The sequence below is a fragment of the Rhinoderma darwinii genome, chromosome 5 (genome assembly GCF_050947455.1).
Source record: "Rhinoderma darwinii isolate aRhiDar2 chromosome 5, aRhiDar2.hap1, whole genome shotgun sequence".
In the NCBI taxonomy this organism is placed as follows: Eukaryota; Metazoa; Chordata; class Amphibia; order Anura; family Rhinodermatidae; genus Rhinoderma; species Rhinoderma darwinii.
Genome location: NC_134691.1, coordinates 230,346,789 through 230,370,558, shown reverse-complemented (window position 1 = coordinate 230,370,558; position 23,770 = coordinate 230,346,789). Strand labels below are relative to the sequence as shown.

General features: G+C 46.7%; 2 non-coding genes and 11 pseudogenes across 2 annotated transcripts; all 13 read left to right on the top strand.

Moving 5' to 3' along the window:
• The first annotated feature begins 1,049 nt into the window (after positions 1–1,049).
• Positions 1,050–1,222, top strand: LOC142654196 (U2 spliceosomal RNA; annotated as a pseudogene).
• A 1,330-nt stretch (positions 1,223–2,552) lies between these two features.
• Positions 2,553–2,694, top strand: LOC142654617 (U2 spliceosomal RNA; annotated as a pseudogene).
• Positions 2,695–4,071: 1,377 nt separating this feature from the next.
• LOC142654298 (U2 spliceosomal RNA) lies at positions 4,072–4,287 on the top strand (annotated as a pseudogene).
• Positions 4,288–5,611: 1,324 nt separating this feature from the next.
• On the top strand, positions 5,612–5,802 carry LOC142653660 (U2 spliceosomal RNA). The gene has a single exon (XR_012848584.1). It is a non-coding gene; the product is annotated as a U2 spliceosomal RNA (small nuclear RNA).
• Positions 5,803–7,110: 1,308 nt separating this feature from the next.
• On the top strand, positions 7,111–7,252 carry LOC142654616 (U2 spliceosomal RNA; annotated as a pseudogene).
• Positions 7,253–8,693: 1,441 nt separating this feature from the next.
• LOC142654399 (U2 spliceosomal RNA) lies at positions 8,694–8,864 on the top strand (annotated as a pseudogene).
• A 1,328-nt stretch (positions 8,865–10,192) lies between these two features.
• On the top strand, positions 10,193–10,383 carry LOC142653602 (U2 spliceosomal RNA). The gene has a single exon (XR_012848529.1). It is a non-coding gene; the product is annotated as a U2 spliceosomal RNA (small nuclear RNA).
• A 1,328-nt stretch (positions 10,384–11,711) lies between these two features.
• LOC142654615 (U2 spliceosomal RNA) lies at positions 11,712–11,853 on the top strand (annotated as a pseudogene).
• Positions 11,854–13,288: 1,435 nt separating this feature from the next.
• On the top strand, positions 13,289–13,459 carry LOC142654382 (U2 spliceosomal RNA; annotated as a pseudogene).
• Positions 13,460–14,783: 1,324 nt separating this feature from the next.
• LOC142654613 (U2 spliceosomal RNA) lies at positions 14,784–14,925 on the top strand (annotated as a pseudogene).
• Positions 14,926–16,302: 1,377 nt separating this feature from the next.
• Positions 16,303–16,527, top strand: LOC142654359 (U2 spliceosomal RNA; annotated as a pseudogene).
• A 1,328-nt stretch (positions 16,528–17,855) lies between these two features.
• Positions 17,856–17,957, top strand: LOC142654542 (U2 spliceosomal RNA; annotated as a pseudogene).
• Positions 17,958–23,506: 5,549 nt separating this feature from the next.
• LOC142653796 (U2 spliceosomal RNA) lies at positions 23,507–23,682 on the top strand (annotated as a pseudogene).
• The last annotated feature ends 88 nt before the right edge of the window (positions 23,683–23,770 follow it).

The window sequence follows — 23,770 nt, the reverse complement described above, 5'->3', positions numbered from 1 at the left end:
AGTTCCAGAATGGAGAAACTTAAAAGAGAGATTGTGATGAAATCCAAACCGAAGGGTGGCAAAGATTTTCCGAATTTTAACAGGTTTCTTTTAATCAAGTTCTTCAGTTTCTGTTTTAATTCCCTTTTTAAAGAACATTATTGGTCCTATTTTTTACGTTTTAATACAGGGTTTTTAATGCGAAGGTTTGGGTGGTTCAACATTGTTTTATCCTCACCTTACGCTTTTAAACTCTCAATAAACTATGTGATTTTAGAAAAGATAGTGACCTTATTCAACCTGAAGGGAAAAAATGTAAATGAGCTGAAAAATAGTAAAAAATTAATTAAAGACCTAAGAGAAAGTGAGACGGTCAGCAGGATTGAGAATTTTAATGAGGAACGAAGTGCTTTTATCTTCAAAATTATTAATGTGTTTTATCTTTTTAATACACAGATGGACCTGGCCTGGAGCTGCATTCATCAATGTCTTCCATGCCGGGCATTCCAATACAGAAGGAGGCTCGCGAGGTCTGCCGTCTGCCCGAGGGAAGGCTGCCAGGCCGAGGAAACGATTCGACACATTTTTTGGACGTGTGATTTTGCGAAGAAATTTTGGAAAAAAATATTCCCTCTTTTGGTAAAGATGGCAGACCTGAAAGACTTGAATTATGAAGATATTTTATATGGACTATTTGGATGCCCAACCGCGAGCCAAAAGATAATAGCGTGGAAGACGATGAATTGCGCCAAAGAAGCTCTATGGAAGGCCAGGAACATCCTGATTTTTAAGCACGATGTTTTATCTACTGATGATGTTTTAGGTCTTTGTTTTAGCGAAATGTACATTTATTATTTATTAGACAAAAAAAGAAATGCCACCCTTCTTAATAAATGGTTTGTGAAAGAATGGAACTCCAACATATAAAGATTTGCCACCATGTCCCTTTTATGTAATGTAATGCAATGAAATATTGATTTTATTGTTATTCATTTGTACAAAAGTTGGTTTTATTGTAAACTGTATTTTTTATCATGAAATAAATCATTGACACCCCTGAAAAGGGGTAGCCAACTTAAAAAAAAAAAAATCTGTTCTTATCAGTTTAATATCTGATACGTCCCCTATCTGGGGACCATATATTAAATGGATTTTTCGAACAGGGAGATGGAAATAGAGCTTGCTCTGTCCACTCCACGCATTGACCTGGTATTGCAGTATTTCCAGGACCGGTGCACCCTTCCCTTATGTGTTGACTAAAATCAGATTCCAAAAGTGCTATTTGTGTTTGCTATTGTTTTTGTCTTTCTGATGGGATCTCCCCTTTTAATCCCATTATTTCAACACCTGTTGGACAATGCATTTGTACAGTCATGTGTGATAATGAGCTCATTTATTAAATGCAATTAATTAATACATTGCCACCTCTTGTTGTGTGTGTGTGTGTGTGTGTGTGTGTGTGTGTGTGTGTGTGTGTGTGTGTGTGTGTGTGTCTTCTGTGTTTCTGTGTTTCCGGCATTTCACATTGGAACAGCTCATTCACCTTCCTTGTCTTCTCTCCGCCCTCCCTTTTAGGTAAGTTAAAGAGCTGCACCTGAGCCAGCCACTGATTGATGCAGCACCACAGTCAAATAGTGGAGTGGAGTGGAGTAGGGGAACAGCAAACAGCCATTAAAGCAGCCAGCCGCCTACCCGCCACAATGGACCTACCTGTGTACACTAGATGGATGTGATGGAATGTACTGTCGTCCCTACATTTCAAGAAGAAGTAAGAATTGCAGTTGCAACAAACCCTTGCTTGCCTACAAAGAGAGCAGCAATTTGGATTTGTTACTATGTTACCTGGAAGAATAACAAACTGTGCAAGGATGGAGGTTGTAGGAGCAAAGAGAAGTTGTCTGTAAAGTTGGTGGATGCCTATTTTCCATTTTGCAGTCCCTTGTCTCCCTCTTGTGGCCTCCTGGAGGCAAGTAGCTGTGCAAAAAAAAGACAGCCTGGCGGCCGGCTGTTGCAGTGTTGCCCTCTCAGGCAACACTGAGTGACTGACTGAGCCGCACCGTCTTATATAAAGTTCAGACGGAACTTTGCACGTGTCATAGTGGAGCCCTCAGGATTCCAGAGCCAGCTTTCTGACATCATAATGGGGCCTGCCTCAGAGATAAAAGCCTGGGCCCAGGCAGTGTTGGTCAGTGCTGCTCAGCAGGCAGCACCGGACTGGATTGGATTAAAGCTGATACAAGGTGTGAAGGAACAAGGGGTGGCTGTGGGCATGCACTTGCTGCCGCTGCCAGTGTTTATCTGCATGGCAGGAGGGCATTTGGGCGTTGCCAGGAAGGCGTTTTTATGTAGATTCCTCCTCCTCTTTCAGCACTGCATTGTGGTGCAAGCAAAAGAAGCAAATCCTGTCTGGCTTCCTCTCCGGCCTTTATTCACCTCCCTCCCGCTTAGTAGCTGTAAATGTGTGTGAGCCTGCAGGGCCCCATGGAATTGCCTAGGAGTAGGCTGAATCAATCGCTGCAAGGGGTGAACAGCAGTATTAGGCAGGCTCGGTCAACGGCCGGCCCATTCGGGTTATCGCTTCTCGGCCTTTTGGCTAAGATCAAGTGTAGTGCTTTAGGGTATTGCCTTGTTTCTTGGTCAGGAGGTGCCCTGGTACCCTTTTCCTTGGCCTGGGGGGATCGTCTCTTTTACAAGAGACTTCACCCCTCTGCTGCTATTGGGGAGGAGGATTAGTCCAGGGCAACGAGGAGCGATCACCCACCTGACACCTCGGTGTTGAAGGTTTACCTTGAAAGACGTCAGAATGGAGACCGTACCGGATTATATGAAGACCAGGAACGCTGTTCGTTTTATGGTGACGGAACTGGAAAGGACCAAGAAAGACCTGCGTTTCCTGAGCAAAGATTTGTTGCTGGGACTGTTTCGGCTGAGCAAGGAGGATATACTGGCTGTAATGGATTATCCACGGAGAGGTGTCTACGACGTCACGTTCATTAACGAAGATACTTACTTGAAGTTTTTGGGAATTTTTAATGAGACACGTGGAGATTCAAGACTGGAAGGTATTGTACTGGTGCCACACTTCTCTGAGTGGCAACGGCTTGTGACTGTTAAAATGTACTCTCCATATGTTGAAGAGGAGGACATTAGCATATTCCTAGGGAAGTATTGTGGGAAAGTTGTGGAGAAAGGCAAAGTCCTGAATGAGTTTGGCTTTTGGACCGGTAAGTGGAGATTTCTTTGTTCACTGAAACTTGACAAAACTTCTGGGAAATTGGTGATCCCGCCGGCACGCTTTAAAATTGGAAACACAACTGGAGATTTGTTTTTTTCTGGGATGGACATCTTCTGCAGGAACTGTAAAAAATATGGGCACAATACAGCAGAATGTCAAAAGACTGTCTGTACGAAATGTTTGCAGGAAGGCCACAGCTACCAAGACTGCAAAGAGGAAAAGATTTGTAACATGTGTGGAGAGGGTGGGCATGTCTTCAGGATATGTCCAAAGAGACATGGAAGAGGAGTGCAACAAGAGAGCGGAACGAGTATGGAGAAAAGTAAACCGAATGTTGAAGAGGTTGCTTCAGTAACGAAAAAAATGGAGAATAGTGGAGGAGAAAGTGTTAAAGATATAGATATGGGGAAAGAAAAAATGGCTGAAAAAAGAAAAATTGAGAAAGCTAAAATATCTAAAGAAGAAAGTGAAGAAAGAGAGAAGATAAGGAGAGAGGTTATGATTTTACGGGAGAAGGCGGATATAGAGGATTTGCGTGAAAGAATAGAATCACATTTGTCAAAACATTTTTTCCGCTTTATGGAAAGATTTAGCATACCACCTTGGTTGGTGGAAGAGGTTAAAAGTGAATGGGATGGTGAAACCCTGAAGCAGGAACACTTAGAAATGCTTGTTATTTTTGCGATAAAAAAAGGCTTGGTGCCATGATTTAAATGGCAACAGATATGGATGTATTTGTGTAATGGATATGTATGTACAATAAATATATTAAAAGAGGAAAATTAAAAAAAAAAAAAAAAAAAAAATATATATATACATTTTTCATTATGATGATCCAAGTCTTAAGATTTGAGTTTTAAGATTTTAGACTTGAGACCTGAGTGGAAAAAAAAAAAAAAAAAAAAAAAAAAAAAAAAAAATCTGTTCTTATCAGTTTAATATCTGATACGTCCCCTATCTGGGGACCATATATTAAATGGATTTTTCGAACAGGGAGATGGAAATAGAGCTTGCTCTGTCCACTCCACGCATTGACCTGGTATTGCAGTATTTCCAGGACCGGTGCACCCTTCCCTTATGTGTTGACTAAAATCAGATTCCAAAAGTGCTATTTGTGTTTGCTATTGTTTTTGTCTTTCTGATGGGATCTCCCCTTTTAATCCCATTATTTCAACACCTGTTGGACAATGCATTTGTACAGTCATGTGTGATAATGAGCTCATTTATTAAATGCAATTAATTAATACATTGCCACCTCTTGTTGTGTGTGTGTGTGTGTGTGTGTGTGTGTGTGTGTGTGTGTGTGTGTGTGTGTGTCTTCTGTGTTTCTGTGTTTCCGGCATTTCACATTGGAACAGCTCATTCACCTTCCTTGTCTTCTCTCCGCCCTCCCTTTTAGGTAAGTTAAAGAGCTGCACCTGAGCCAGCCACTGATTGATGCAGCACCACAGTCAAATAGTGGAGTGGAGTGGAGTAGGGGAACAGCAAACAGCCATTAAAGCAGCCAGCCGCCTACCCGCCACAATGGACCTACCTGTGTACACTAGATGGATGTGATGGAATGTACTGTCGTCCCTACATTTCAAGAAGAAGTAAGAATTGCAGTTGCAACAAACCCTTGCTTGCCTACAAAGAGAGCAGCAATTTGGATTTGTTACTATGTTACCTGGAAGAATAACAAACTGTGCAAGGATGGAGGTTGTAGGAGCAAAGAGAAGTTGTCTGTAAAGTTGGTGGATGCCTATTTTCCATTTTGCAGTCCCTTGTCTCCCTCTTGTGGCCTCCTGGAGGCAAGTAGCTGTGCAAAAAAAAGACAGCCTGGCGGCCGGCTGTTGCAGTGTTGCCCTCTCAGGCAACACTGAGTGACTGACTGAGCCGCACCGTCTTATATAAAGTTCAGACGGAACTTTGCACGTGTCATAGTGGAGCCCTCAGGATTCCAGAGCCAGCTTTCTGACATCATAATGGGGCCTGCCTCAGAGATAAAAGCCTGGGCCCAGGCAGTGTTGGTCAGTGCTGCTCAGCAGGCAGCACCGGACTGGATTGGATTAAAGCTGATACAAGGTGTGAAGGAACAAGGGGTGGCTGTGGGCATGCACTTGCTGCCGCTGCCAGTGTTTATCTGCATGGCAGGAGGGCATTTGGGCGTTGCCAGGAAGGCGTTTTTATGTAGATTCCTCCTCCTCTTTCAGCACTGCATTGTGGTGCAAGCAAAAGAAGCAAATCCTGTCTGGCTTCCTCTCCGGCCTTTATTCACCTCCCTCCCGCTTAGTAGCTGTAAATGTGTGTGAGCCTGCAGGGCCCCATGGAATTGCCTAGGAGTAGGCTGAATCAATCGCTGCAAGGGGTGAACAGCAGTATTAGGCAGGCTCGGTCAACGGCCGGCCCATTCGGGTTATCGCTTCTCGGCCTTTTGGCTAAGATCAAGTGTAGTATCTGTTCTTATCAGTTTAATATCTGATACGTCCCCTATCTGGGGACCATATATTAAATGGATTTTTCGAACAGGGAGATGGAAATAGAGCTTGCTCTGTACACTCCACGCATTGACCTGGTATTGCAGTATTTCCAGGACCGGTGCACCCTTCCCTTATGTGTTGACTAAAATCAGATTCCAAAAGTGCTATTTGTGTTTGCTATTGTTTTTGTCTTTCTGATGGGATCTCCCCTTTTAATCCCATTATTTCAACACCTGTTGGACAATGCATTTGTACAGTCATGTGTGATAATGAGCTCATTTATTAAATGCAATTAATTAATACATTGCCACCTCTTGTTGTGTGTGTGTGTGTGTGTGTGTGTGTGTGTGTGTGTGTCTTCTGTGTTTCTGTGTTTCCGGCATTTCACATTGGAACAGCTCATTCACCTTCCTTGTCTTCTCTCCGCCCTCCCTTTTAGGTAAGTTAAAGAGCTGCACCTGAGCCAGCCACTGATTGATGCAGCACCACAGTCAAATAGTGGAGTGGAGTGGAGTAGGGGAACAGCAAACAGCCATTAAAGCAGCCAGCCGCCTACCCGCCACAATGGACCTACCTGTGTACACTAGATGGATGTGATGGAATGTACTGTCGTCCCTACATTTCAAGAAGAAGTAAGAATTGCAGTTGCAACAAACCCTTGCTTGCCTACAAAGAGAGCAGCAATTTGGATTTGTTACTATGTTACCTGGAAGAATAACAAACTGTGCAAGGATGGAGGTTGTAGGAGCAAAGAGAAGTTGTCTGTAAAGTTGGTGGATGCCTATTTTCCATTTTGCAGTCCCTTGTCTCCCTCTTGTGGCCTCCTGGAGGCAAGTAGCTGTGCAAAAAAAAGACAGCCTGGCGGCCGGCTGTTGCAGTGTTGCCCTCTCAGGCAACACTGAGTGACTGACTGAGCCGCACCGTCTTATATAAAGTTCAGACGGAACTTTGCACGTGTCATAGTGGAGCCCTCAGGATTCCAGAGCCAGCTTTCTGACATCATAATGGGGCCTGCCTCAGAGATAAAAGCCTGGGCCCAGGCAGTGTTGGTCAGTGCTGCTCAGCAGGCAGCACCGGACTGGATTGGATTAAAGCTGATACAAGGTGTGAAGGAACAAGGGGTGGCTGTGGGCATGCACTTGCTGCCGCTGCCAGTGTTTATCTGCATGGCAGGAGGGCATTTGGGCGTTGCCAGGAAGGCGTTTTTATGTAGATTCCTCCTCCTCTTTCAGCACTGCATTGTGGTGCAAGCAAAAGAAGCAAATCCTGTCTGGCTTCCTCTCCGGCCTTTATTCACCTCCCTCCCGCTTAGTAGCTGTAAATGTGTGTGAGCCTGCAGGGCCCCATGGAATTGCCTAGGAGTAGGCTGAATCAATCGCTGCAAGGGGTGAACAGCAGTATTAGGCAGGCTCGGTCAACGGCCGGCCCATTCGGGTTATCGCTTCTCGGCCTTTTGGCTAAGATCAAGTGTAGTGCTTTAGGGTATTGCCTTGTTTCTTGGTCAGGAGGTGCCCTGGTACCCTTTTCCTTGGCCTGGGGGGATCGTCTCTTTTACAAGAGACTTCACCCCTCTGCTGCTATTGGGGAGGAGGATTAGTCCAGGGCAACGAGGAGCGATCACCCACCTGACACCTCGGTGTTGAAGGTTTACCTTGAAAGACGTCAGAATGGAGACCGTACCGGATTATATGAAGACCAGGAACGCTGTTCGTTTTATGGTGACGGAACTGGAAAGGACCAAGAAAGACCTGCGTTTCCTGAGCAAAGATTTGTTGCTGGGACTGTTTCGGCTGAGCAAGGAGGATATACTGGCTGTAATGGATTATCCACGGAGAGGTGTCTACGACGTCACGTTCATTAACGAAGATACTTACTTGAAGTTTTTGGGAATTTTTAATGAGACACGTGGAGATTCAAGACTGGAAGGTATTGTACTGGTGCCACACTTCTCTGAGTGGCAACGGCTTGTGACTGTTAAAATGTACTCTCCATATGTTGAAGAGGAGGACATTAGCATATTCCTAGGGAAGTATTGTGGGAAAGTTGTGGAGAAAGGCAAAGTCCTGAATGAGTTTGGCTTTTGGACCGGTAAGTGGAGATTTCTTTGTTCACTGAAACTTGACAAAACTTCTGGGAAATTGGTGATCCCGCCGGCACGCTTTAAAATTGGAAACACAACTGGAGATTTGTTTTTTTCTGGGATGGACATCTTCTGCAGGAACTGTAAAAAATATGGGCACAATACAGCAGAATGTCAAAAGACTGTCTGTACGAAATGTTTGCAGGAAGGCCACAGCTACCAAGACTGCAAAGAGGAAAAGATTTGTAACATGTGTGGAGAGGGTGGGCATGTCTTCAGGATATGTCCAAAGAGACATGGAAGAGGAGTGCAACAAGAGAGCGGAACGAGTATGGAGAAAAGTAAACCGAATGTTGAAGAGGTTGCTTCAGTAACGAAAAAAATGGAGAATAGTGGAGGAGAAAGTGTTAAAGATATAGATATGGGGAAAGAAAAAATGGCTGAAAAAAGAAAAATTGAGAAAGCTAAAATATCTAAAGAAGAAAGTGAAGAAAGAGAGAAGATAAGGAGAGAGGTTATGATTTTACGGGAGAAGGCGGATATAGAGGATTTGCGTGAAAGAATAGAATCACATTTGTCAAAACATTTTTTCCGCTTTATGGAAAGATTTAGCATACCACCTTGGTTGGTGGAAGAGGTTAAAAGTGAATGGGATGGTGAAACCCTGAAGCAGGAACACTTAGAAATGCTTGTTATTTTTGCGATAAAAAAAGGCTTGGTGCCATGATTTAAATGGCAACAGATATGGATGTATTTGTGTAATGGATATGTATGTACAATAAATATATTAAAAGAGGAAAATTAAAAAAAAAAAAAAAAAAAAAATATATATATACATTTTTCATTATGATGATCCAAGTCTTAAGATTTGAGTTTTAAGATTTTAGACTTGAGACCTGAGTGGAAAAAAAAAAAAAAAAAAAAAAAAAAAAAAAAAAAAAAAAAAAAAAAAAAAAAATCTGTTCTTATCAGTTTAATATCTGATACGTCCCCTATCTGGGGACCATATATTAAATGGATTTTTCGAACAGGGAGATGGAAATAGAGCTTGCTCTGTCCACTCCACGCATTGACCTGGTATTGCAGTATTTCCAGGACCGGTGCACCCTTCCCTTATGTGTTGACTAAAATCAGATTCCAAAAGTGCTATTTGTGTTTGCTATTGTTTTTGTCTTTCTGATGGGATCTCCCCTTTTAATCCCATTATTTCAACACCTGTTGGACAATGCATTTGTACAGTCATGTGTGATAATGAGCTCATTTATTAAATGCAATTAATTAATACATTGCCACCTCTTGTTGTGTGTGTGTGTGTGTGTGTGTGTGTGTGTGTGTGTGTGTGTGTGTGTGTGTGTGTGTCTTCTGTGTTTCTGTGTTTCCGGCATTTCACATTGGAACAGCTCATTCACCTTCCTTGTCTTCTCTCCGCCCTCCCTTTTAGGTAAGTTAAAGAGCTGCACCTGAGCCAGCCACTGATTGATGCAGCACCACAGTCAAATAGTGGAGTGGAGTGGAGTAGGGGAACAGCAAACAGCCATTAAAGCAGCCAGCCGCCTACCCGCCACAATGGACCTACCTGTGTACACTAGATGGATGTGATGGAATGTACTGTCGTCCCTACATTTCAAGAAGAAGTAAGAATTGCAGTTGCAACAAACCCTTGCTTGCCTACAAAGAGAGCAGCAATTTGGATTTGTTACTATGTTACCTGGAAGAATAACAAACTGTGCAAGGATGGAGGTTGTAGGAGCAAAGAGAAGTTGTCTGTAAAGTTGGTGGATGCCTATTTTCCATTTTGCAGTCCCTTGTCTCCCTCTTGTGGCCTCCTGGAGGCAAGTAGCTGTGCAAAAAAAAGACAGCCTGGCGGCCGGCTGTTGCAGTGTTGCCCTCTCAGGCAACACTGAGTGACTGACTGAGCCGCACCGTCTTATATAAAGTTCAGACGGAACTTTGCACGTGTCATAGTGGAGCCCTCAGGATTCCAGAGCCAGCTTTCTGACATCATAATGGGGCCTGCCTCAGAGATAAAAGCCTGGGCCCAGGCAGTGTTGGTCAGTGCTGCTCAGCAGGCAGCACCGGACTGGATTGGATTAAAGCTGATACAAGGTGTGAAGGAACAAGGGGTGGCTGTGGGCATGCACTTGCTGCCGCTGCCAGTGTTTATCTGCATGGCAGGAGGGCATTTGGGCGTTGCCAGGAAGGCGTTTTTATGTAGATTCCTCCTCCTCTTTCAGCACTGCATTGTGGTGCAAGCAAAAGAAGCAAATCCTGTCTGGCTTCCTCTCCGGCCTTTATTCACCTCCCTCCCGCTTAGTAGCTGTAAATGTGTGTGAGCCTGCAGGGCCCCATGGAATTGCCTAGGAGTAGGCTGAATCAATCGCTGCAAGGGGTGAACAGCAGTATTAGGCAGGCTCGGTCAACGGCCGGCCCATTCGGGTTATCGCTTCTCGGCCTTTTGGCTAAGATCAAGTGTAGTATCTGTTCTTATCAGTTTAATATCTGATACGTCCCCTATCTGGGGACCATATATTAAATGGATTTTTCGAACAGGGAGATGGAAATAGAGCTTGCTCTGTCCACTCCACGCATTGACCTGGTATTGCAGTATTTCCAGGACCGGTGCACCCTTCCCTTATGTGTTGACTAAAATCAGATTCCAAAAGTGCTATTTGTGTTTGCTATTGTTTTTGTCTTTCTGATGGGATCTCCCCTTTTAATCCCATTATTTCAACACCTGTTGGACAATGCATTTGTACAGTCATGTGTGATAATGAGCTCATTTATTAAATGCAATTAATTAATACATTGCCACCTCTTGTTGTGTGTGTGTGTGTGTGTGTGTGTGTGTGTGTGTGTGTGTGTGTGTGTGTGTGTGTGTCTTCTGTGTTTCTGTGTTTCCGGCATTTCACATTGGAACAGCTCATTCACCTTCCTTGTCTTCTCTCCGCCCTCCCTTTTAGGTAAGTTAAAGAGCTGCACCTGAGCCAGCCACTGATTGATGCAGCACCACAGTCAAATAGTGGAGTGGAGTGGAGTAGGGGAACAGCAAACAGCCATTAAAGCAGCCAGCCGCCTACCCGCCACAATGGACCTACCTGTGTACACTAGATGGATGTGATGGAATGTACTGTCGTCCCTACATTTCAAGAAGAAGTAAGAATTGCAGTTGCAACAAACCCTTGCTTGCCTACAAAGAGAGCAGCAATTTGGATTTGTTACTATGTTACCTGGAAGAATAACAAACTGTGCAAGGATGGAGGTTGTAGGAGCAAAGAGAAGTTGTCTGTAAAGTTGGTGGATGCCTATTTTCCATTTTGCAGTCCCTTGTCTCCCTCTTGTGGCCTCCTGGAGGCAAGTAGCTGTGCAAAAAAAAGACAGCCTGGCGGCCGGCTGTTGCAGTGTTGCCCTCTCAGGCAACACTGAGTGACTGACTGAGCCGCACCGTCTTATATAAAGTTCAGACGGAACTTTGCACGTGTCATAGTGGAGCCCTCAGGATTCCAGAGCCAGCTTTCTGACATCATAATGGGGCCTGCCTCAGAGATAAAAGCCTGGGCCCAGGCAGTGTTGGTCAGTGCTGCTCAGCAGGCAGCACCGGACTGGATTGGATTAAAGCTGATACAAGGTGTGAAGGAACAAGGGGTGGCTGTGGGCATGCACTTGCTGCCGCTGCCAGTGTTTATCTGCATGGCAGGAGGGCATTTGGGCGTTGCCAGGAAGGCGTTTTTATGTAGATTCCTCCTCCTCTTTCAGCACTGCATTGTGGTGCAAGCAAAAGAAGCAAATCCTGTCTGGCTTCCTCTCCGGCCTTTATTCACCTCCCTCCCGCTTAGTAGCTGTAAATGTGTGTGAGCCTGCAGGGCCCCATGGAATTGCCTAGGAGTAGGCTGAATCAATCGCTGCAAGGGGTGAACAGCAGTATTAGGCAGGCTCGGTCAACGGCCGGCCCATTCGGGTTATCGCTTCTCGGCCTTTTGGCTAAGATCAAGTGTAGTGCTTTAGGGTATTGCCTTGTTTCTTGGTCAGGAGGTGCCCTGGTACCCTTTTCCTTGGCCTGGGGGGATCGTCTCTTTTACAAGAGACTTCACCCCTCTGCTGCTATTGGGGAGGAGGATTAGTCCAGGGCAACGAGGAGCGATCACCCACCTGACACCTCGGTGTTGAAGGTTTACCTTGAAAGACGTCAGAATGGAGACCGTACCGGATTATATGAAGACCAGGAACGCTGTTCGTTTTATGGTGACGGAACTGGAAAGGACCAAGAAAGACCTGCGTTTCCTGAGCAAAGATTTGTTGCTGGGACTGTTTCGGCTGAGCAAGGAGGATATACTGGCTGTAATGGATTATCCACGGAGAGGTGTCTACGACGTCACGTTCATTAACGAAGATACTTACTTGAAGTTTTTGGGAATTTTTAATGAGACACGTGGAGATTCAAGACTGGAAGGTATTGTACTGGTGCCACACTTCTCTGAGTGGCAACGGCTTGTGACTGTTAAAATGTACTCTCCATATGTTGAAGAGGAGGACATTAGCATATTCCTAGGGAAGTATTGTGGGAAAGTTGTGGAGAAAGGCAAAGTCCTGAATGAGTTTGGCTTTTGGACCGGTAAGTGGAGATTTCTTTGTTCACTGAAACTTGACAAAACTTCTGGGAAATTGGTGATCCCGCCGGCACGCTTTAAAATTGGAAACACAACTGGAGATTTGTTTTTTTCTGGGATGGACATCTTCTGCAGGAACTGTAAAAAATATGGGCACAATACAGCAGAATGTCAAAAGACTGTCTGTACGAAATGTTTGCAGGAAGGCCACAGCTACCAAGACTGCAAAGAGGAAAAGATTTGTAACATGTGTGGAGAGGGTGGGCATGTCTTCAGGATATGTCCAAAGAGACATGGAAGAGGAGTGCAACAAGAGAGCGGAACGAGTATGGAGAAAAGTAAACCGAATGTTGAAGAGGTTGCTTCAGTAACGAAAAAAATGGAGAATAGTGGAGGAGAAAGTGTTAAAGATATAGATATGGGGAAAGAAAAAATGGCTGAAAAAAGAAAAATTGAGAAAGCTAAAATATCTAAAGAAGAAAGTGAAGAAAGAGAGAAGATAAGGAGAGAGGTTATGATTTTACGGGAGAAGGCGGATATAGAGGATTTGCGTGAAAGAATAGAATCACATTTGTCAAAACATTTTTTCCGCTTTATGGAAAGATTTAGCATACCACCTTGGTTGGTGGAAGAGGTTAAAAGTGAATGGGATGGTGAAACCCTGAAGCAGGAACACTTAGAAATGCTTGTTATTTTTGCGATAAAAAAAGGCTTGGTGCCATGATTTAAATGGCAACAGATATGGATGTATTTGTGTAATGGATATGTATGTACAATAAATATATTAAAAGAGGAAAATTAAAAAAAAAAAAAAAAAAAAAAATATATATATACATTTTTCATTATGATGATCCAAGTCTTAAGATTTGAGTTTTAAGATTTTAGACTTGAGACCTGAGTGGAAAAAAAAAAAAAAAAAAAAAAAAAAAAAAAAAAAAAAAAAAAAAAATCTGTTCTTATCAGTTTAATATCTGATACGTCCCCTATCTGGGGACCATATATTAAATGGATTTTTCGAACAGGGAGATGGAAATAGAGCTTGCTCTGTCCACTCCACGCATTGACCTGGTATTGCAGTATTTCCAGGACCGGTGCACCCTTCCCTTATGTGTTGACTAAAATCAGATTCCAAAAGTGCTATTTGTGTTTGCTATTGTTTTTGTCTTTCTGATGGGATCTCCCCTTTTAATCCCATTATTTCAACACCTGTTGGACAATGCATTTGTACAGTCATGTGTGATAATGAGCTCATTTATTAAATGCAATTAATTAATACATTGCCACCTCTTGTTGTGTGTGTGTGTGTGTGTGTGTGTGTGTGTGTGTGTGTGTGTGTGTGTGTGTGTCTTCTGTGTTTCTGTGTTTCCGGCATTTCACATTGGAACAGCTCATTCACCTTCCTTGTCTTCTCTCCGCCCTCCCTTTTAGGTAAGTTAAAGAGCTGCACCTGAGCCAGCCACTGATTGATGCAGCACCACAGTCAAATAGTGGAGTGGAGTGGAGTAGGGGAACAGCAAACAGCCATTAAAGCAGCCAGCCGCCTACCCGCCACAATGGACCTACCTGTGTACACTAGATGGATGTGATGGAATGTACTGTCGTCCCTACATTTCAAGAAGAAGTAAGAATTGCAGTTGCAACAAACCCTTGCTTGCCTACAAAGAGAGCAGCAATTTGGATTTGTTACTATGTTACCTGGAAGAATAACAAACTGTGCAAGGATGGAGGTTGTAGGAGCAAAGAGAAGTTGTCTGTAAAGTTGGTGGATGCCTATTTTCCATTTTGCAGTCCCTTGTCTCCCTCTTGTGGCCTCCTGGAGGCAAGTAGCTGTGCAAAAAAAAGACAGCCTGGCGGCCGGCTGTTGCAGTGTTGCCCTCTCAGGCAACACTGAGTGACTGACTGAGCCGCACCGTCTTATATAAAGTTCAGACGGAACTTTGCACGTGTCATAGTGGAGCCCTCAGGATTCCAGAGCCAGCTTTCTGACATCATAATGGGGCCTGCCTCAGAGATAAAAGCCTGGGCCCAGGCAGTGTTGGTCAGTGCTGCTCAGCAGGCAGCACCGGACTGGATTGGATTAAAGCTGATACAAGGTGTGAAGGAACAAGGGGTGGCTGTGGGCATGCACTTGCTGCCGCTGCCAGTGTTTATCTGCATGGCAGGAGGGCATTTGGGCGTTGCCAGGAAGGCGTTTTTATGTAGATTCCTCCTCCTCTTTCAGCACTGCATTGTGGTGCAAGCAAAAGAAGCAAATCCTGTCTGGCTTCCTCTCCGGCCTTTATTCACCTCCCTCCCGCTTAGTAGCTGTAAATGTGTGTGAGCCTGCAGGGCCCCATGGAATTGCCTAGGAGTAGGCTGAATCAATCGCTGCAAGGGGTGAACAGCAGTATTAGGCAGGCTCGGTCAACGGCCGGCCCATTCGGGTTATCGCTTCTCGGCCTTTTGGCTAAGATCAAGTGTAGTGCTTTAGGGTATTGCCTTGTTTCTTGGTCAGGAGGTGCCCTGGTACCCTTTTCCTTGGCCTGGGGGGATCGTCTCTTTTACAAGAGACTTCACCCCTCTGCTGCTATTGGGGAGGAGGATTAGTCCAGGGCAACGAGGAGCGATCACCCACCTGACACCTCGGTGTTGAAGGTTTACCTTGAAAGACGTCAGAATGGAGACCGTACCGGATTATATGAAGACCAGGAACGCTGTTCGTTTTATGGTGACGGAACTGGAAAGGACCAAGAAAGACCTGCGTTTCCTGAGCAAAGATTTGTTGCTGGGACTGTTTCGGCTGAGCAAGGAGGATATACTGGCTGTAATGGATTATCCACGGAGAGGTGTCTACGACGTCACGTTCATTAACGAAGATACTTACTTGAAGTTTTTGGGAATTTTTAATGAGACACGTGGAGATTCAAGACTGGAAGGTATTGTACTGGTGCCACACTTCTCTGAGTGGCAACGGCTTGTGACTGTTAAAATGTACTCTCCATATGTTGAAGAGGAGGACATTAGCATATTCCTAGGGAAGTATTGTGGGAAAGTTGTGGAGAAAGGCAAAGTCCTGAATGAGTTTGGCTTTTGGACCGGTAAGTGGAGATTTCTTTGTTCACTGAAACTTGACAAAACTTCTGGGAAATTGGTGATCCCGCCGGCACGCTTTAAAATTGGAAACACAACTGGAGATTTGTTTTTTTCTGGGATGGACATCTTCTGCAGGAACTGTAAAAAATATGGGCACAATACAGCAGAATGTCAAAAGACTGTCTGTACGAAATGTTTGCAGGAAGGCCACAGCTACCAAGACTGCAAAGAGGAAAAGATTTGTAACATGTGTGGAGAGGGTGGGCATGTCTTCAGGATATGTCCAAAGAGACATGGAAGAGGAGTGCAACAAGAGAGCGGAACGAGTATGGAGAAAAGTAAACCGAATGTTGAAGAGGTTGCTTCAGTAACGAAAAAAATGGAGAATAGTGGAGGAGAAAGTGTTAAAGATATAGATATGGGGAAAGAAAAAATGGCTGAAAAAAGAAAAATTGAGAAAGCTAAAATATCTAAAGAAGAAAGTGAAGAAAGAGAGAAGATAAGGAGAGAGGTTATGATTTTACGGGAGAAGGCGGATATAGAGGATTTGCGTGAAAGAATAGAATCACATTTGTCAAAACATTTTTTCCGCTTTATGGAAAGATTTAGCATACCACCTTGGTTGGTGGAAGAGGTTAAAAGTGAATGGGATGGTGAAACCCTGAAGCAGGAACACTTAGAAATGCTTGTTATTTTTGCGATAAAAAAAGGCTTGGTGCCATGATTTAAATGGCAACAGATATGGATGTATTTGTGTAATGGATATGTATGTACAATAAATATATTAAAAGAGGAAAATTAAAAAAAAAAAAAAAAAAAAAATATATATATACATTTTTCATTATGATGATCCAAGTCTTAAGATTTGAGTTTTAAGATTTTAGACTTGAGACCTGAGTGGAAAAAAAAAAAAAAAAAAAAAAAAAAAAAAAAAAAAAAAAAAAATCTGTTCTTATCAGTTTAATATCTGATACGTCCCCTATCTGGGGACCATATATTAAATGGATTTTTCGAACAGGGAGATGGAAATAGAGCTTGCTCTGTCCACTCCACGCATTGACCTGGTATTGCAGTATTTCCAGGACCGGTGCACCCTTCCCTTATGTGTTGACTAAAATCAGATTCCAAAAGTGCTATTTGTGTTTGCTATTGTTTTTGTCTTTCTGATGGGATCTCCCCTTTTAATCCCATTATTTCAACACCTGTTGGACAATGCATTTGTACAGTCATGTGTGATAATGAGCTCATTTATTAAATGCAATTAATTAATACATTGCCACCTCTTGTTGTGTGTGTGTGTGTGTGTGTGTGTGTGTGTGTGTGTGTGTGTGTGTGTGTGTGTGTGTCTTCTGTGTTTCTGTGTTTCCGGCATTTCACATTGGAACAGCTCATTCACCTTCCTTGTCTTCTCTCCGCCCTCCCTTTTAGGTAAGTTAAAGAGCTGCACCTGAGCCAGCCACTGATTGATGCAGCACCACAGTCAAATAGTGGAGTGGAGTGGAGTAGGGGAACAGCAAACAGCCATTAAAGCAGCCAGCCGCCTACCCGCCACAATGGACCTACCTGTGTACACTAGATGGATGTGATGGAATGTACTGTCGTCCCTACATTTCAAGAAGAAGTAAGAATTGCAGTTGCAACAAACCCTTGCTTGCCTACAAAGAGAGCAGCAATTTGGATTTGTTACTATGTTACCTGGAAGAATAACAAACTGTGCAAGGATGGAGGTTGTAGGAGCAAAGAGAAGTTGTCTGTAAAGTTGGTGGATGCCTATTTTCCATTTTGCAGTCCCTTGTCTCCCTCTTGTGGCCTCCTGGAGGCAAGTAGCTGTGCAAAAAAAAGACAGCCTGGCGGCCGGCTGTTGCAGTGTTGCCCTCTCAGGCAACACTGAGTGACTGACTGAGCCGCACCGTCTTATATAAAGTTCAGACGGAACTTTGCACGTGTCATAGTGGAGCCCTCAGGATTCCAGAGCCAGCTTTCTGACATCATAATGGGGCCTGCCTCAGAGATAAAAGCCTGGGCCCAGGCAGTGTTGGTCAGTGCTGCTCAGCAGGCAGCACCGGACTGGATTGGATTAAAGCTGATACAAGGTGTGAAGGAACAAGGGGTGGCTGTGGGCATGCACTTGCTGCCGCTGCCAGTGTTTATCTGCATGGCAGGAGGGCATTTGGGCGTTGCCAGGAAGGCGTTTTTATGTAGATTCCTCCTCCTCTTTCAGCACTGCATTGTGGTGCAAGCAAAAGAAGCAAATCCTGTCTGGCTTCCTCTCCGGCCTTTATTCACCTCCCTCCCGCTTAGTAGCTGTAAATGTGTGTGAGCCTGCAGGGCCCCATGGAATTGCCTAGGAGTAGGCTGAATCAATCGCTGCAAGGGGTGAACAGCAGTATTAGGCAGGCTCGGTCAACGGCCGGCCCATTCGGGTTATCGCTTCTCGGCCTTTTGGCTAAGATCAAGTGTAGTATCTGTTCTTATCAGTCCTTGTAAGGATAGATAGCTCGGAGAACCACTGGGGGCTATAAACACTAGCTTAGCGATCCAAGAGCGTTCCAGACGAAGCCGGCGACGAACTGCGGAGAAGAACCAGCGAAGACGACGATCCAGAAGGGAGAAGCCGCCATCGAGGAAGAAGCTCCGGGAGATCGCTGCCGGGAAGAAGAAGGAGAACTTCGGAGAAGAGCCGCTGCTGAAGGGGATCTTCGAAGAAGCTCGGCCGCAGAAGAAGAAGCTCGACGAGGAACCGCTGCGGAAGAAATTTCGTGGAAGAACCTCGGCCAGCAAGGAGAAGATTTGCATAGCTCCGCCCCCTTCGGGAAAGAGCTATCGAAGATCCTCCCCAAGCGACAGGAACAGCTGGAAGAAGCCATGGCCTCAACCAGCAACCCTGCCACCCAGAAGGAGAAGGCTGATGGACCAGGTGAGCCGGCCCAGGCCAGGACATCTCCTCCTGAAGCCTCCTCAAGCCAACAGGCCACCAGGAAGCCGAACCAGGCTGCTCCAACCCTGGAGCCCTGGATGAAGCAGACGGTGGCCCTGAAGCTCAAGGAGGTGGACGGGAGAGTGCCGGACATGACGGAAGAAGTGTTCTGCCAGAAGATGCTCCTGGATCAGGGCTTCGCTAAGCCGGAGACCATCAGTATCCAGGCCTTCATGACCGGGATGTTCTTCGTGACCTTCGCTTCGATCAACATCTGCAGAAGGTACTGGGAGATGGTGAAAGCGGCGAGGCCTGAATCCCCTTTCTCTCGCTTTGTGGGCAACTGCCCTGTCCAAAGAGAGGAAAGGCGGGTGACGGTCTCAATGCGGAACCCACACACCCCCGGCAAAGACATCACCACGCTCCTGAAGCGGTTCTGCACAGTGGTGAGGGAACCCACCCACATCCTGAACGGACTCGGCTTCTGGACTGGCAAGTGGTCGGTAATCGTCCGACTGAACAAGGATTCGAGCGCGGAAGACGGCCTCCAGCACCTGCCCCAGTCATTCTCGCTGGGCAACTCCTACGGCCTCATCTATTACCCGGACATGCCGCAGATCTGCAGGAGATGCAGCAAGAAGGGTCATTCGGTGAAGGACTGCAAGGAGGACGCCTGCAAGAACTGCCGGGTAACAGGACACGAGACCAAAGACTGCCCGAAACGGACAATGTGCAACCTCTGCGGACAAGCAGCCCACTCTTACAAGGACTGCCCGAAGAGGGATCGATCCTGGGCAACTGTAGCAGCGAAAGCTCCAGCCAGAGGGAACCCCGCCCCAGCCAGAGCTCCAGCGGCACAGAAGACCGGGAAAAAGAAGGATGGTAAGAAGACGACAGTCCCTCCCCCCCCTCTCCCGGCCCTCCCTCGCCCTACCCTTCCCACCCTCCCTCGCCCGGCCCTCCCCACCCCCCCGTCCCCAACCCCTGTCACCCCCACTGAGGCTCTCACCTTCTCCTACCCACCCATCTCAGTGGTCCTGTCACCTGCACCTCTCCCAACCCAGCCTCCCTTCTCCCCAGCTCCAGCAGCACTAACATCTTCCCCTCCAGCTGCTGGAGTCCTCTCCCTGGAGGATTTTCCCCCTCTTGTCTCCTCAGGTGCCATCCAGAGGAAGAGAAAGGTGAGGGACAGCCCAGCTGCTGAGTCCTCAAAGCGACAAGTCGTGGAAATCTGCGAAGATTCCCTTGCGCAGCAGGAGGAAATGGAGCAGATGGTGGAGGAACTCGTGTCTGAACCTGAGGTCATCGACTTCACAACAGACATCCAGGTGGCTACAATCCTGGAACAATTTCTGTCAGAGGGCCTGCTGGATCTTTCGGACCCGCCAGGCGAGGAGGATCCGCCCGACCGGACTGGTAACTAAGGTGTATCGTTTGCACTGACCTTCTTTATTCTCCCCCATGGCTGCTAAACTTAACATCTTTAGCCTCAATGTGAGGAGTGTTAGAGATAGGACTAGATGTCAGATGGTGCTAACTTTTCTTTCCAAGCAGTCGAGTGATGTATTTATGCTGCAGGAATGTACTCTCCCCTCTTCCAGGTCATACCATCATCTGGCCAGGCAGTGGACCCATGGCCCGTCCTACTGGTCTGGTGGGGGCGACTGTAAGTCTGCAGGGGTTGCCATCCTGATTAGGGGAAGCGTATTTACTGTTGACTCTGTCCAGGAGCTCGCCTGCGGCCGCTTGTTGGTCGTAGACGGTTCCTGGGCAGGAGAGCCGATTAGGCTCATCAACGTATACGCTCCCCCTATGAAGGCTGAGCGCCTGGAACTATTCCAGACCCTGCGGACCCAGCTCGCCACCACTAGGGCAGTGGTGATGGCCGGGGACTTCAACTGCCCCATCGAAGAGGATGGACGAAGTTCCGGCACTTCAATCAAACTGGATGTCAGTTCCAAACTGCTTATCGAGATGGTAACCGAAGCATCCTTGCAGGACGTTGTGGGCTCCATGGGGATCGGCTCTGTGAACTATTCATGGAGCCGACCCGATGGCTCACTTCGTTCTCGGATTGACTTTGTGTTCACCTCCCGGGCAGTCAAGCAGCATGGGCACTCCATGGTCCCCTGCTTCTTCTCTGACCACAGGGCCATTCTCTTCCAGGGTGCCATCGGCCACGGTTTTCCTCCCGGCCCTGGCTCCTGGAAGCTGAATTGTGCCCTGCTGGAAAGAGAGGAGGTACTGGCGGAACTTAGAGACGCCTATATTGTTTGGAGGAATGATAAAGTTTTCTTTGACAAAACCTGTGACTGGTGGGAATATGTTAAAGTTGAATTTCGTTGTTTCTTTCAGGCAAAAAGTCGTCAACAGGCGTGTGAGAGGAAGAGAGACTTCAGAGAGATGCAGCGTCAGCTGCGATCCCTGCAAGACCTCCTTCAATGCGGCTGGGACGTCAGGAAGGAGCTGGAGGAAGCCAAAAAGGGCCTGAAAAGGCACTTTGAGGAGGAATCCAAGCGAATTGTCTTTCGTTCCAAGGTGGAGAACCTGGAGAAGGGTGAGAAATGTAACTCGTTCTTTTTCAGGAAACTCCATGCCGGCCACACGCCCCTGAAGGAACTCCGAGATGAGACCGGAAACATGCATTCTGGGAAGAAGGAGGTGATGGGAGTCGTCACAGACTACTACCGAAACCTCTACTCCCGGAAAACCACTGACCCCGAAGCCGCCGATAAATTCCTGTCAGGTATCACTAATCATCTTGATCCTGCAGGTACGGAGGCTATGGATGTACCCCTGACGGTGGAGGAACTGCTCTCTGCCGCTAAATCCTTCAGACCCGGCAGGACCCCGGGCAGTGATGGTCTCCCAGCAGAGCTCTATGTAGCGCTGGGGGACTTGATCTGTCCGGACCTGCTGGAGCTCTATGAGGAGATGGTGGTGGAGGGTAGAATGCCACCGTCCTTGAGAGAAGGCATGATCACGATCTTGTATAAGCGGAAGGGGGAGAGATGTGACCTGAAAAACTGGCGTCCCATCTCTCTCCTGAACGTGGACTACAAGATCCTCGCCAAAGTATTGGCCAACAGACTGAAGGTTGTCATCGGACAGATCATCGGATCGGACCAAACCTGCGGCATTCCTGGCCGTAGGGTGGCCGACAGTCTTGCCCTGGTGAGGGACACGGTGCATTACATGCAAAGCCGCCGTACACACGCGGCCCTGGTCAGTCTGGATCAGGAGAAGGCTTTTGACCGGGTCTCTCACGAATTCATGGGTAAGGCTCTGCGTAGGCTGCGGCTTGGCAGGTTGTTCTGTTTGTATGTTAACCTGATGTATTGCGACATTTACAGCTCGGTGCTGGTGAACGGCTGGAAGACTGACCCCTTTCCTGTATCGTCGGGGGTTAGACAAGGCTGTCCTCTTTCACCTCTCCTTTTTGTTTGTGTTATAGAGCTCTTCGCAGAGGCTATCCGGCAGAATGGAGAGATCAGAGGGATCACCGCACCAGGTCCAGGACACTTCGAGGTCAAATGCTCGCTGTACATGGACGACGTGACCGTCTTCTGCGCTGACCAGAGTTCGGTGACTGCACTCGTCCAGACCTGCGAGGAGTTCGGACGCGCTTCAGGGGCAAAAGTCAACTGCGGGAAGTCGGAAGCCATGCTCTTCGGAAAGTGGTACCTGCCTTCTCCTGCCTCCTTCCCGTTTACTATCAAGCCGGACTTCATCAAAATTCTGGGAGTCTGGTTCGGTAAGGAAGGTGCAGCCCTAAAGTCGTGGGAAGAACGCTTGGCCAAAGTCAACCAAAGGATCGGACTGTGGAGCCTCAGACAACTCACTATTGAGGGCAAAGCAATGGTCCTGCGTAACGAAGTCTTGCCTGTGCTACAATACACTGCACAGGCATGGCCCCCTCTTGCAACGGTCTCGAGGGCCATTACCAGGACTGTGTTTCGCTTCATCTGGGGCTCGAAAATGGACAGAGTAAAGCGGACTGTTATGTACAAGGAGCCCCGCAAAGGTGGGAAGGGTATACCCGACATTCCCACTCTGCTGCGGATCGCTTTTGCATGTGACTGTGTTCGTAGGACTCTGAGGACAGCAAACGGCTCTGCGGGCAAGGCCATGTCCCGCTACTTCCTCCTTCCCCTCTGGCGAGGTTTTGGCTGGGACAAGTGGGACAGCTCCTTCCCTTACAACTGGCACGCTCCCTGGTTCTACGGAGATGTTGTCCGGTTTGTGAGGGAGCATCAACTGGAGGGTCTTAAGCCCGACTTGTGGAAACCTAAGACGATCCACAAGCACATCAGAGCAAAGGACTCACTGGAGTCTGTTCCAGGGCTTCATGCCGACACGTTGGAGACTGTTTGGACTAACGTGTCATCTGGCAGGTTGACCAACGGGCACAAGGACATTTCATGGATGGCCATCCAGGGAGGACTGCCTCTTAGGTCATTCATGCATACCCGCAACCTGTGCAAGACCCGGTACTGCCCCAGGTGCCCCTTCACGGAGGAAACATCTTTGCACATTTTCTGGCAGTGCCCCTTTGCACAGGGTCTGTTGAAAGCCTTGGAACATGAACTCAAGGACTCAGTACCCAGGAACAGACTGTCGTACCGCTCGGTACTTTATGGACTATTTCCTGGGAATACCACGGATGGAGCAATCCAGGAAGCCTGGCGCCTTATGAACTGCTTTAAGGACGCTATATGGTTTGCCAGGAACCGTCTGATTTTGCGGAGAGAGAGTGTGTCCGTCCAGGACTGCCGCAGGCTGATCCACAGCCTGCTCAGAGACTATTCCACCTGGGACAGCCCGGACGTCGATGAGGAAGAGGACTGATACTCCCCTTCCCCCCACTCTCCCTTCTTGTGTGTTGTCTTTCAATAAAGCTTCGGGCCTGTGATTTCCCCCTTCCCTATCCCCTCCTACCCACTCCCATTTCCCATCACTTGTCTGTAATGCTTTGTTGTTTGGCTTTAGTGAATGCAAGAATGTTAGTGTAGCATGTGGTGTAATGTATAGCATAGGCCAGCCTGTACTGTGTATTATACTGTCATGTTATGTTTGACGACTGTTATTATTTATTATTTGCTGCTTCATGGCTTGCGCTGCGTCGCAGTAATGTTTGTATGATGACGATTGATTGTCAATAAAGCATTTTTCAATCAAAAAAATCTGTTCTTATCAGTTTAATATCTGATACGTCCCCTATCTGGGGACCATATATTAAATGGATTTTTCGAACAGGGAGATGGAAATAGAGCTTGCTCTGTCCACTCCACGCATTGACCTGGTATTGCAGTATTTCCAGGACCGGTGCACCCTTCCCTTATGTGTTGACTAAAATCAGATTCCAAAAGTGCTATTTGTGTTTGCTATTGTTTTTGTCTTTCTGATGGGATCTCCCCTTTTAAT